At 38.6% G+C, this 12361-nt stretch overlaps 1 protein-coding gene across 1 annotated transcript in view; it reads right to left on the bottom strand.

The window, feature by feature from the left end:
• Positions 1-11815, bottom strand: part of LOC126089086 (sodium leak channel NALCN) — a 390881-nt gene extending 379066 nt beyond the window's left edge. Inside the window, exon 1 of the mRNA XM_049906884.1 lies at positions 11750-11815. The gene's annotated coding sequence lies outside the window, so the exon portion shown is untranslated. The remainder of the gene's footprint in view (positions 1-11749) is intronic.
• Positions 11816-12361: the final 546 nt, after the last annotated feature.

The raw sequence follows: 12361 nt of genomic DNA, 5'->3' as shown, positions 1-12361 counted from the left end.
AAGTTTCAGTTTCAAATGCTTCACTATGGAGAGTATGTTTGTATAAGGTTTCCCAGGAGCATTAAGACACATCAGACTCCTACATACATATAACCTAGGTTGTGTGCCATGATGTTTTTTGAAAAAGCGTATTTTCATCTGCAGTACCTAAATGTTTCACCTAAAAATCACTGTCAACTCAAATAAAATCACTCCAGTTTCTACAAAGCCAAATTAAATGTGACTGCTGAACATGTCATTATGCACGCAACTGGGATGATTTATATCACAACAGTCTAGATGGTTAAATGAGGATTAAATATTGATTTTTGCCCATTGCTTATATACTCAGTCACCATTACCATTATTAGAAACCACAAGTTTCAGTTTCAAATGCTTCACTATGGAGAGTATGTTTGTATAAGGTTTCCCAGGAGCATTAAGACACATCAGACTCCTGCATACGTATAACCTAGGTTGTGTGCCATGTTGTTTTTTGAAAAAGCACATTTTCATCTGCAGTACCTAAATGTTTCACCTAAAAATCACTGTCAACTCAAATAAAATCACTCCAGTTTCTACAAAGTCAAATTAAATGTGACTGCTGAACACGTCATTATGCACGCAACTAGGATTATTTATATCACAACAGTCTAGATGGTTAAATGAGGATTAAATATTGATTTTTGCCTATTGCTTATATACTGGTTGCACAAAAACTCCCTAGAATGTTAACAATGTTTTCTGTGTTACTGTCGATTTTAGATGTTCTCTAACTGCTGCTGCTATATTTCTTGTCATATTTATGTGTTTCTTTTTCTTTTAATGGTATTGAAAATGCAAACTTCTCTCATGTAGCATACATTACTTCTAATAAAAGGTTACAATTAAATCCTAAATGATTTTTGTCCATCTACACTCCTGGAAATTGAAATAAGAACACCGTGAATTCATTGTCCCAGGAAGGGGAAACTTTATTGACACATTCCTGGGGTCAGATACATCACATGATCACACTGACAGAACCACAGGCACATAGACACAGGCAACAGAGCATGCACAATGTCGGCACTAGTACAGTGTATATCCACCTTTCGCAGCAATGCAGGCTGCTATTCTCCCATGGAGACGATCGTAGAGATGCTGGATGTAGTCCTGTGGAACGGCTTGCCATGCCATTTCCACCTGGCACCTCAGGTGGACCAGCGTTCGTGCTGGACGTGCAGACCGCGTGAGACGACGCTTCATCCAGTCCCAAACATGCTCAATGGGGGACAGATCCGGAGATCTTGCTGGCCAGGGTAGTTGACTTACACCTTCTAGAGCACGTTGGGTGGCATGGGATACATGCGGACGTGCATTGTCCTGTTGGAACAGCAAGTTCCCTTGCCGGTTTAGGAATGGTAGAACGATGGGTTCAATGACGGTTTGGATGTACGGTGCACTATTCAGTGTCCCCTCGACGATCACCAGTGGTGTACGGCCAGTGTAGGAGATCGCTCCCCACACCATGATGCCGGGTGTTGGCCCTGTGTGCCTCGGTCGTATGCAGTCCTGATTGTGGCGCTCACCTGCACGGCGCCAAACACGCATACGACCATCATTGGCACCAAGGCAGAAGCGACTCTCATCGCTGAAGACGACACGTCTCCATTCGTCCCTCCATTCACGCCTGTCGCGACACCACTGGAGGCGGGCTGCACGATGTTGGGGCGTGAGCGGAAGACGGCCTAACGGTGTGCGGGACCGTAGCCCAGCTTCATGGAGACGGTTGCGAATGGTCCTCGCCGATACCCCAGGAGCAACAGTGTCCCTAATTTGCTGGGAAGTGGCGGTGCGGTCCCCTACGGCACTGCGTAGGATCCTACGGTCTTGGCGTGCATCCGTGCGTCGCTGCGGTCCGGTCCCAGGTCGACGGGCACATGCACCTTCCGCCGACCACTGGCGACAACATCGATGTACTGTGGAGACCTCACGCCCCAAGTGTTGAGCAATTCGGCGGTACGTCCACCCGGCCTCCCGCATGCCCACTATACGCCCTCGCTCAAAGTCCGTCAACTGCACATACGGTTCACGTCCACGCTGTCGCGGCATGCTACCAGTGTTAAAGACTGCGATGGAGCTCTGTATGCCACGGCAAACTGGCTGACACTGACGGCGGCGGTGCACAAATGCTGCGCAGCTAGCGCCATTCGATGGCCAACACCGCGGTTCCTGGTGTGTCCGCTGTGCCGTGCGTGTGATCATAGCTTGTACAGCCCTCTCGCAGTGTCCGGAGCAAGTATGGTGGGTCTGACACACCGGTGTCAATGTGTTCTTTTTTCTATTTCCAGGAGTGTATATTGTAAATTGGTTTTTATTTTTTGAAATGAAATATATCTGGTGTGCTACTGAGCTTGAAAGAAGAAATATTCTCCAATGAAACTGCTGGATGGTTCCTGTCCATCTTCTACTGGGTAACAAATGCCATATATTTTTCTGTTTTCACTCACATCCTCCTAGACAGCAGTCCACATTTAATTATTTTTTAAAAAAGCTTAAAACATCTGAGAATTACAACTGATGATCTCCTCACTATTGCTGTACAAAAACTATGATTTCACTGGTATCTTGGCTGTAACTCATAATCCTTCATAGTTACTGCTTTCCATCTAAGCAACTACCTACCACAGTGACTGTATGGGTACTGCAATGTGCTGCATTGAAGCAGCCTAGATAGTGGTCATGCATTACAAAGACGGGGCCATGGAAAAGTGAATTATGGAAAATATAATTACCACACTGATACTTCTACTGGATGTTAAAGAAGGCAGCAGACTGAAAAATTTAGTTTCCACAAGATGAATGATTCAATTCATTTCCAATCTTTGAGGTAACCCGGTACTGGTATTATTATGAAAGAAAGATGGGAACAGACTAACAGAGTGAGTTACAGGTAACACATTGACTAAATTATTATTCTGATAATGAAATATAACCAATATTAAGAACCACTGTGTGAGCCCTTGTCACAAGCTGATGAGGAGGAAATACGGAGAGTACACAGGAAAACACAAATATTGATAAATCATGTGATGGGATATGGAAATTTAATGACAGCCAAAGCAGAGGGATAAACACCAGAGATAAATCAGGAAATACTCCAGCTTATGCAGGAAATAAGAAAATATGAAAATCCTAGGGGCACAACAGGGAGACAGCAGCATTGACAGCTTAGGACTTGAAATTAACAGGAAGCGCAAACAGGGTAAAGTGGAATAGACACGAGACACATGTAAAGCAACTTGGTGTTCTATGAAGTATACCTGACAATCCTCTTTTAAGGGTAGATAGACTGGAAGCAGTGTATCAAATGTCTAAACGATGGAGAACAACTATTCTGAGAGGATGAAGGTCATGTGGAACAAACAGTTCAACAAAGTGCTAAAAGAGCTGAGACAGCAGGACACGGTTAAGTAACTAAGCATTTCTAAAATCTGTTGGAGCTAAAGAAACCAGGGTAGGCATTATCATCACATCTCCTAAGATAGTGTGAGCAGATAAAATTGGAAGCAATCAGGCAATCAATCTGACATGTCACACTTTTGTTTAAAATAATGCACAAGACAGAAAGAACAGTTTTAGAGATATTGCATGAAAATAAGTTTAGTTTCAGAAATGGAAAAGACATCTGAGAAGTAATTTTAACTTTGTACTTGAAAATGTAAGGAAGAAAAAAGAAAATTCAGGATAAAATCAGACAATGGAAAATCTGGGCTGGATTAACAACATGAAAAGAACAGATTGCTACTTACCATATAGAGAGGGTGATGAGAGGCAAACAGGGATGTGGAAGAATGACCGCTAAATCAGTCTGCAACTCCATGCCTCCTGTATGTGATGAGTAGCAACCTATCCTTTTCATATTGTTGAAAATTGAAGATACTTTCACAATATTTGTGGGCCTAGAGAAAGCATTTAACCATGCAAAATTGAATAAGATGTTAACAATGCTGACAGAAGGGGAGTCAGAGAAGGCACTGGAAGTACTAAATATGGACGATTGAGAAAGATAAGTCACATTGAGAAAATCACACAGTTTATTAACTTACACATCAAAGAAGCAATGAAGTGAAAGAATTTCAGAAGAGGACTACAATTGCAAAGAAAACAGACACGAATGTTAAGCTTTGCAGATGACGTACCTCTTTTGGCCCAAAACAAGGAAAACTTAGATGACTGCTGGATGACAAAAGACAGCATACATTGCATAGAATATCAACTAAAGATAAAAAAGTGACAAAATGGAAGGTTAGAGGATCTAATCTCCACTAGGTAATCCTGATTCAGATTTTCAGTGGTTTCCTTAAATTACCACACGTAAACACCAAGATGGTTTCTGTCCCACCACTGTTAAAACTAGACTGGTAAGTAAACAGTGATATCATGATTTGTCCAATGATTTTGCAAAAGTGAGCACTGGACCAAAAAATCTGTCACACTATTTTGACCTTGATAATGGCCTCAGTTTGCTGCAGAAGAGAGCCCATAAGTTTCTTCAAGATGCTTTGTCGAGTGGACACCAGTCAGAGATTAAGAGCACTTGATTTTGCAAGCTAGTCACGGTGCAATATGACGCTTGTGTTTGTCAAACCAGGAATGTTTTTCATGCAACACTTTGAACATTGATGTCACATTGGAAGAGAGGAGTGTTCACAACACACTTGTCATTAAGATGTATAAGGAAGGGCAACACTGGTCACAAGGAACATTTAAATAATAATCACTGATAATTTTCTTTCTTGGCCTAAATGTAGCTGTTATACTGAACTTGACTTTATTGTTGTTGTTATTCTTGATATCACTCATAGAATATTTGTTCAAAGCATAATTACATTTATCTTTTGTATTCATAGTGTAGAATAATTACAAATATATCTGGTTAGCTGTTACTGACGTGACAGAGGAACTCCAAAGTTTCAAACATATCTTCACAGGGCTAATAACTGGAGACTGAGGTTGGCTGATTTCGTTCATTCATCCATATACCATGGCCTATGGGCCCACTATACAGATAAACTTTAAAATGTGTCCAGAACGAGATTTTCACTCTACAGAGGAGTGTGCACTGATATGAAACTTCCTGGCAGATTAAAACTGTGTGCCGGACTGAGACGCAAACTTGGGACCTTTGCCTTTCGCGGACAAATGCTCTACCATCTGAGCTACCCAAGCATGACTTACGACCCGCCCTCACAGCTTCAATTCTGCCAGTACCAGTTTTTAAAAAAAAATGTGTTTTATGTACTCCTCGTTCTGAAGACATATATAAAAAAGAAGAACAAATGTTTCCTTGCTATGTGTATCAATACATTTAAAAAATTCATTGTCATATCTCTGCTATAGTCAAAACCTGTGTTGAGAAACAGTTATAGATGAATGTAATACAGTTAGTTAGTTACATGTTGCATGGACCATTTTGCTCAATGCATCCTAATGATGTGGAATGAGTCACTTTACATTCACATCTCAAATTAATTTTAACACATCATTACATTCTGAACATTTCTAAGGTGATGTTTATTGTTTCACAAAAAGAAAAAAAAAGATATACAGATGTGAGTTAAGTTATTTCTGCCCACCACCTTTTACACATTACAGTGATACGGTAATAAGGAGTTGTCAACAAGAAGCTTTCTGTTTGCTATGAAATTTTACTTTGCTGTGTGTCAGACATTTTATATCACTGCGTAAGTGATACAAAATTTTGGTTGCATAACTGTGCACACATTTTTGTGCTAAAGACAACCTTCATGTGGAGTAATAAATATCATTTTTTCTTCTGGCATTATAATTATGTACCTCATTTTTCTTTTTGACCTGTAGTGGATTCTTTATGACGAACTTCACGAGTGGCTAAATATACAGTTAGCTAGAAACCTAATACTTTAAAAAAGGTATTATTTACTGTGTTATACTAAACAGTTTTTGTTTGCCTATTACTGTCTGATTAATACTTTTGAGTGACACCATATATGAGTTTTTGCAGAGATAACAGAATTGTGGTGAAACTTTTATGGCATAATCTGTATCACTTCAGGCATAGGGTTACCATCATAGTCTCGGATGTTATTTCCCTCTCCTTCCCTCTTTCCTGACGAGGCAACCGTTGGTTGCGAAAGCTAGAATTTTGTGTGTATGTTTGTGTTTTTTTTGTGTGTCTATCGACCTGCCAGCGCTTTTGTTTGGTAAGTCTCATCATCTTTCTTTTTAGATATATTTTTCCCACGTGGAATGTTTCCCTCTATTATATTCATAAAACTAATATTATGTTAAATAAGGCTAGGTTTCGATTTTTATGAGCCTGTTATGTGATAATGTGGTAATAAAACAGGTTTCATGTATGTCAGAAATTTCAATTGTTTATAAAACCTGTTCAACCTAAAAAGTGGAAGTTCTCCTTTTCAGGGAATGTAGAACTATATGGTACTAATCAACAGAAAAAAATCAAAATTTCATGGATTGGCATTCCTGAAAAAAAAAAAAAAAATTCCATAAATTATAAAAAAAGTTCAGAACACTATAGTAAAAGAACTTTGACAGATAAGTCCAGATGGAGGATTTCTTTGTAACCATAAAGCAATTATCTTTGAAATAAAAAAAAACTGGAACTGTTCCAGAGATTTTAAATTTTTTTCCAGAATTTGCATCTTCAGCGTCATCTTTGGAGAGCTGTACCTCAGAGCAGAATTTTCTTTTTTTAGAGAAAATAAAATAATACATGTTCCTTTCTTAGTGCTTCATTTTAATATATGTTAAATTCAATACCATCCAACACTATGAAGGTAAGATTTTTTCCTAGCCTGTCTGAATTGATATAGACTATGCCTAAGATATTATCAGATAAAGCTTGTGCAATATATGTAAAGTGGACTGCATTATTATAAATTGTGTTTAAAATATGAAATACAAAGCTAATTTTTCTAGATTATTTATGTTAATAACTGATCTGGTAAATAAAGAATACCTTCGTAAAGTAAAGTCATTCACATTTTTTGCAATGAGACATAACAAACTGTCATACTGATTGTGTTGTGTCTGTATGTGCACATGTTGAGAGTATTTGTAAGTCTGCAAGATATAGTTTCTACAATGTGGCACAGCTCCCAAAAGGAGTAGAAACTATTTCTCCTTTGAATGCTGTATTGAGAGTACTCTATGAAATGGGCCACTCAAGTGAAATCTGAGCTACAATTAATTCTGGAGTTCTGGCAGAAGTGTACAGCATCTTCCAATTGTGACTATGTTTCTATTCTCTTAAAATGTCTCAAATAGGCTGCTAAAAAACTGTCATGACCTGCTATTCATTTCTCTACCTGTCTACGAGAATATGCAAGGTAGTGAAAATATTCTTAATAACAAATCTGAAATATAATTTCCCTTCACAATTCATTCTTCTTCAAGGAAAAGGGCATAAGTTCAGAAAAAGAGATAATATAACTCTCTTACAAAGAATAATGAAGACTTTATTTGAGAAAAAGTTTGTAAACCTACACCTAACAGATGGAGACCTGAAACAGTTACAGCTAGCTATTGCAAAAAAGATTACAGTAAGCCTATTATAAGACATAACACACAGTATGGGATTTGTGTCTATGCCTGTTGACAACTGTTAATATTAAGTTTTCTTATAACTTTATCTGACTGTAGTTTCATCGGTACAATAGACTCCATGTGGCATATGAATAATGTAGAACTATTTTTAATTAAATTATGTAATGTGTAATGATGCTAAGAATTCTGACACATTTACACGCACATTCAATCATCTGAGAACTAAAAGAAGTGTATTAACAATATCTACAGAGAAAGAGAAATTTCTATCTTGTATGGTATATTAGTAAAGTAAAGTTGCATGCCCTCAGGAAAAATTGTGGCTGTAGTTTCCCCTTGCTTTCAGCCATTCGCAGTACCAGCACAGCAAGGCCGTTTTGGTTAGTGTTACAAGGCCAGATCAGTCAATCATCCAAACTGTTGTCGCTGCAACTACTGAAAACGTTGCTGCCCCACTTCAGGAACCACATGTTAGTCTGGCCTCTCAACAGATACCCCTCCGTTGTGGTTCCACCTACGGTACAGCTATCTGTATCGCTGGGGCACGCAAGCCTCCCCACCAATGGCAAGTTCCATGGTTCATGTTGTGATTCTGTCAGAGACAGCAAAGGACTTAGAAGAGCAGTTGAACGGAATGGACAGTGTCTTGAAAGGAGGAAATAAGATGAACATCAACAAAAGCAAAACGAAGATAGTGGAATGTAGTTGAATTAAATCGGGTTCTGCTGAGGGAATTAGATTAGGAAATGAGACACTTAAAGCAGTAAATGAGTTTTGCTATTTGGGGAGCAAAATAACGATGATGGCCGAAGTAGAGAGGATATAAAATGTAGACTGGCAATGGCAAGGAAAGCTTTTATGAAGAAGAGAAATTTGTTAACATCGAGTATATATTTAAGTGTCAGGAAGTCCTTTCTGAAAGTATTTGTGTGGAGTGTAGCCATGTATGGAAGTGAAACACGGACAATAAACACTTTGGACAAGAAGAGAATAGAAGCTTTTGAAATGTGGTGCTACAGAAGAATGCTGAAGATTGGATGGGTAGATCACATAACTAATGAGGAGGTATTGAATAGAATTGGGGAGAAGAGAAATTTGTGGCACAACTTGACTAGAAGAAGGGATCAGTTCGTAGGACATGTTCTGAGGCATCAAGGAGTTCACCAATTTAGTATTTGAGGGCAACGTGGAGGGTAAAAATCATAAAGGAAGACCAAGAGATGAATACACTAAGCAGATCCAGAAGGATGTAGGTTGCAGTGGGTACTGGGAGATGAAGAAGCTTGCACAAGATAGAGTAGCATGGAGAGCTGTATCAAACCAGTCTCTGGACTGAAGACCACTACAACAACATGGTATTTTAGTTGTTACTTCTTTCTTTTGTGATGCTTTGTCTTTAGACAGGGATTTGAGTACTTAGTTCTGTTTGTAGTACCTATATATGTTGTTACTCTCTACTTATTACTGGATTTTACATTTGTTTGGATTGTTAACTGAAGCATTCTACACAAACTGTTAACTCTGACCATGGATGTTGTCGAGATGGCAGACATAAACGACTTCTCACAATCAAATGTGCACAATGTACACATAATATCAAGAATTATAGTTTTTCTCATCATGACATCACATTCATCAGCTTCATCACCTAATAACCAAACTGCATGTTTCAATCAAACCTAGACTACAACGAAACACAGACGCTGGGCTACACTACTACTCAGTTTGGTGCCACAACATACATTCCAAACGGTAATGTACAGGCAAAACAAACAACATCATTGATCTGTTTTCTTTCATATAATGTCACATGCCACAACATCATTATAACATAGGTCAAAGACAATGCCCAATATTGGTAGGTTTAAGTAACTCTTCTATGTCTTAGAAGTGGCTGCATCAAAACTCCAGTCAGCAACATTTTTATTACATAGAACACGCTGGTAGTGCCATCAGACTTCAAATATAACTCTGCATTTTTTTATGAATACATTTCTTGAAACTATGAATGTGTAAACAACTGAATGATGTGTCTTGCAGAATAATGTTAGATGGTCACCACTGTCATTACCACAGATGGACTTGCACAATATTTGGAATTAAATAATTTTTTTTCCAGCTCAATTTCTGTACGCTAAATATTAAATACTTCAGTAGATAAGTGTGAGAGTACAAATTAGAAAGTCCAAGGTTCAATCCATGTTTTGCCCCCTGGACTTTTTCTGTCACTGATCACTTCTGGTAATGATTTCTTAATGTGAAAGATGAAAAGTTACACCATGTTTTGGGGTCCATATTACACTATAGTTTCCCCTCTAACTAAGTTGGCTCAAAGGTCAAAAGAAAGCAAGGCATACTGCCTACGATGAGAACATTCCTAATAAAGCACTGTGATATTCTAGATCTACATTCATAATATGCAAACTACTTTTTAATGCATGACATACATTCAGCATTGTAACACATTAGTTCCAATTCTATACGGAGTGCAAGAAGAATGGTTGCTTAAATATCTCTGTGTGAATTGTAATTAGACTAATCTTGTCTTTGTGTTCACTATAGGAGCAATACATAGGGGGCTGTAGATTATCTCTAGACTCTTCACTTCATAAACTTCATATGTATGCTTTTGCTTGATTGTTGGCTTGTATCTTGAAGTGTCTGCCAATTCAAATATTTCAGCATTTCTGCAACTTTCTCCTGAGAGCCAAGAATGTGATCATTTGTGTTGTTCTTGTGACTGACATATTGCAGTGGCAGAGAAGTGTGTTGTCAGCAAGCAGCGAGCATCACTTCATTACGTGCTAAACATACCTACAAAACAGGCAATGCGGTAAGCGTGTGATGCTTGTGAAAGAACTGCGATTGGATGGTGTCTGGCCCCTACCACTCGATGTGCTGAAGCATCAGTCACAAAGTGATTCTGATAATAGTATAGAATATGTTCAGTGTCCCCTTTTAGTCCTACGTGGTACAAGGCCACATACACTTGAGGAATAATCTGAGTTGGGACACAATCCATTTGCTGCTGGTCACTGCATTTTTCTGGTACCTTGCCAATAAATCGAAGTGAAGCCAAACATCCAAGCTGAGGAAACAGTCATGTTTGGAGATCTCCATAATTGGAAAGAATTTCCAATTATGGGTTCTATTATATCAAAATTCCAGTTACTTTAGTTCAACTATTTCTCATTGAAAAATAGTTTGTTTATATTGGTATGGATGTGACACATTATTTCATTAAACATTTTTCCATTCAGTACAGGTTTATTTTCATGTTTAGATGGCAGTACTGAAGATAAAGTCCCTCAAACAAATCTAATAAGCTGTATACTCCGGATTAAACTACTCAAGAAAGCTACACCTAGGAAGAAAGAGTAATTTGGGTGTGCAGGAACATAAGAGAGGAGGAAAATAGACACAAAATTGGTGTAGAAAAATAGTATGATCATTATCTGAGGCGCTTTTTGGTAGATAAAACTTAAATCTACAGCTTCAGTACCTTACCACAACAGGAAGTCTGTAAACATAAATGTACTCATCTATGAATATTGTAGTCCGCAACATAATTGACTTAACTGCTGAATTTATGAAAATAGCTGGAGACAATTGAAAGTATTTAGAGTTCTGGCATCAAAGGTATTTAATACTACTACAATGCCGGATGATTACCAGTAAGCAACTGACAATAATGGTGCAAACATGGTACAAAGCACTGAAGGGTACCTTGGAGCTAAGTTAATAAAAACGGTCGGAATCAGATTATATACACCGTTTTTCTGGACTTACTGAGAATTTCAATCGAAGCAGATGGTGGTTAATGTTGTTTGCTGACGTGTCCTTATCTGATACGTGTCATTACACTTAACAATGGCAAGTTTATAAGCGCCGCGTATATTGCGAAAAATGCGCAGATTGGGGTACAACTGAAGTTATTCTAGAAAAGAGAAGTGTAAGAAGCAAAGAGTGGATTAAATTAACAATTTATAATGCCATCGAAAAGCGCGGACAAAACATCATAAACTTGCAGAACCAACACTTTCAGCTAATCTATATACTGGTATCCAGTAAGTCACAGGCTACATCTTCAGATTTACAATTCTCTACTAACAATGCGAAAAATATCTTTCTTTTAAGCCAACTAATTGATTCATGCATTACAAACAAATGCTTTTACTTCGGACAAACACCGGCGACTTCACTTTGTTTATTTACTAACTGGCTTGACAGTTCCCATTTTGCTTGTGCCCATGTCAAAGCACTTCATCTACACATATAATCCACACTTCGTTCGGCAAGGGGAAAGATGACTCACTACCAAATGCGTATCGGGTCAGAACGACAGCTCGCCCAGATTGGATTGTTGTTTTCTCCAGTATGTATTGGAGCTTCTACACAACATCGCATCGCTCAGCCCCACACTGAATCCAAAGCCAACTTCTAACAAGCCAGAGCCTCCACTATGGCAACATCGTATTGCCACAGTTTAACATAACAATCGCGACACTTCGCTTCAGTTTTGTTGCCTTCTGAGCCACCAGTGCGCCAATCGGCCAGTAAGTAAATCTGTTGAGTTCGGCGCGATTGTGAAAGCGAATAGTAATTGTTTATTTGAGTTTGCACATTGTTTTTAGAAACGGTAGCGTCTGTAGCGCAATAAATTGCATCAACAAAAAGAAGAAGACACCTCATTTGTCTTTTCGTTGGTTTCCTAAAGACGTGAGAGGTATATACCATCATGTTATTAAAGTGCATCGTCGGGATTCGCTTGCAGACTACGCGTGTGTTA

The sequence above is a fragment of the Schistocerca cancellata genome, chromosome 1 (assembly GCF_023864275.1).
Source record: "Schistocerca cancellata isolate TAMUIC-IGC-003103 chromosome 1, iqSchCanc2.1, whole genome shotgun sequence".
In the NCBI taxonomy this organism is placed as follows: Eukaryota; Metazoa; Arthropoda; class Insecta; order Orthoptera; family Acrididae; genus Schistocerca; species Schistocerca cancellata.
Note: the sequence above shows the minus strand (reverse complement) of the source record. Positions and strands in the feature narration are given on the sequence as shown.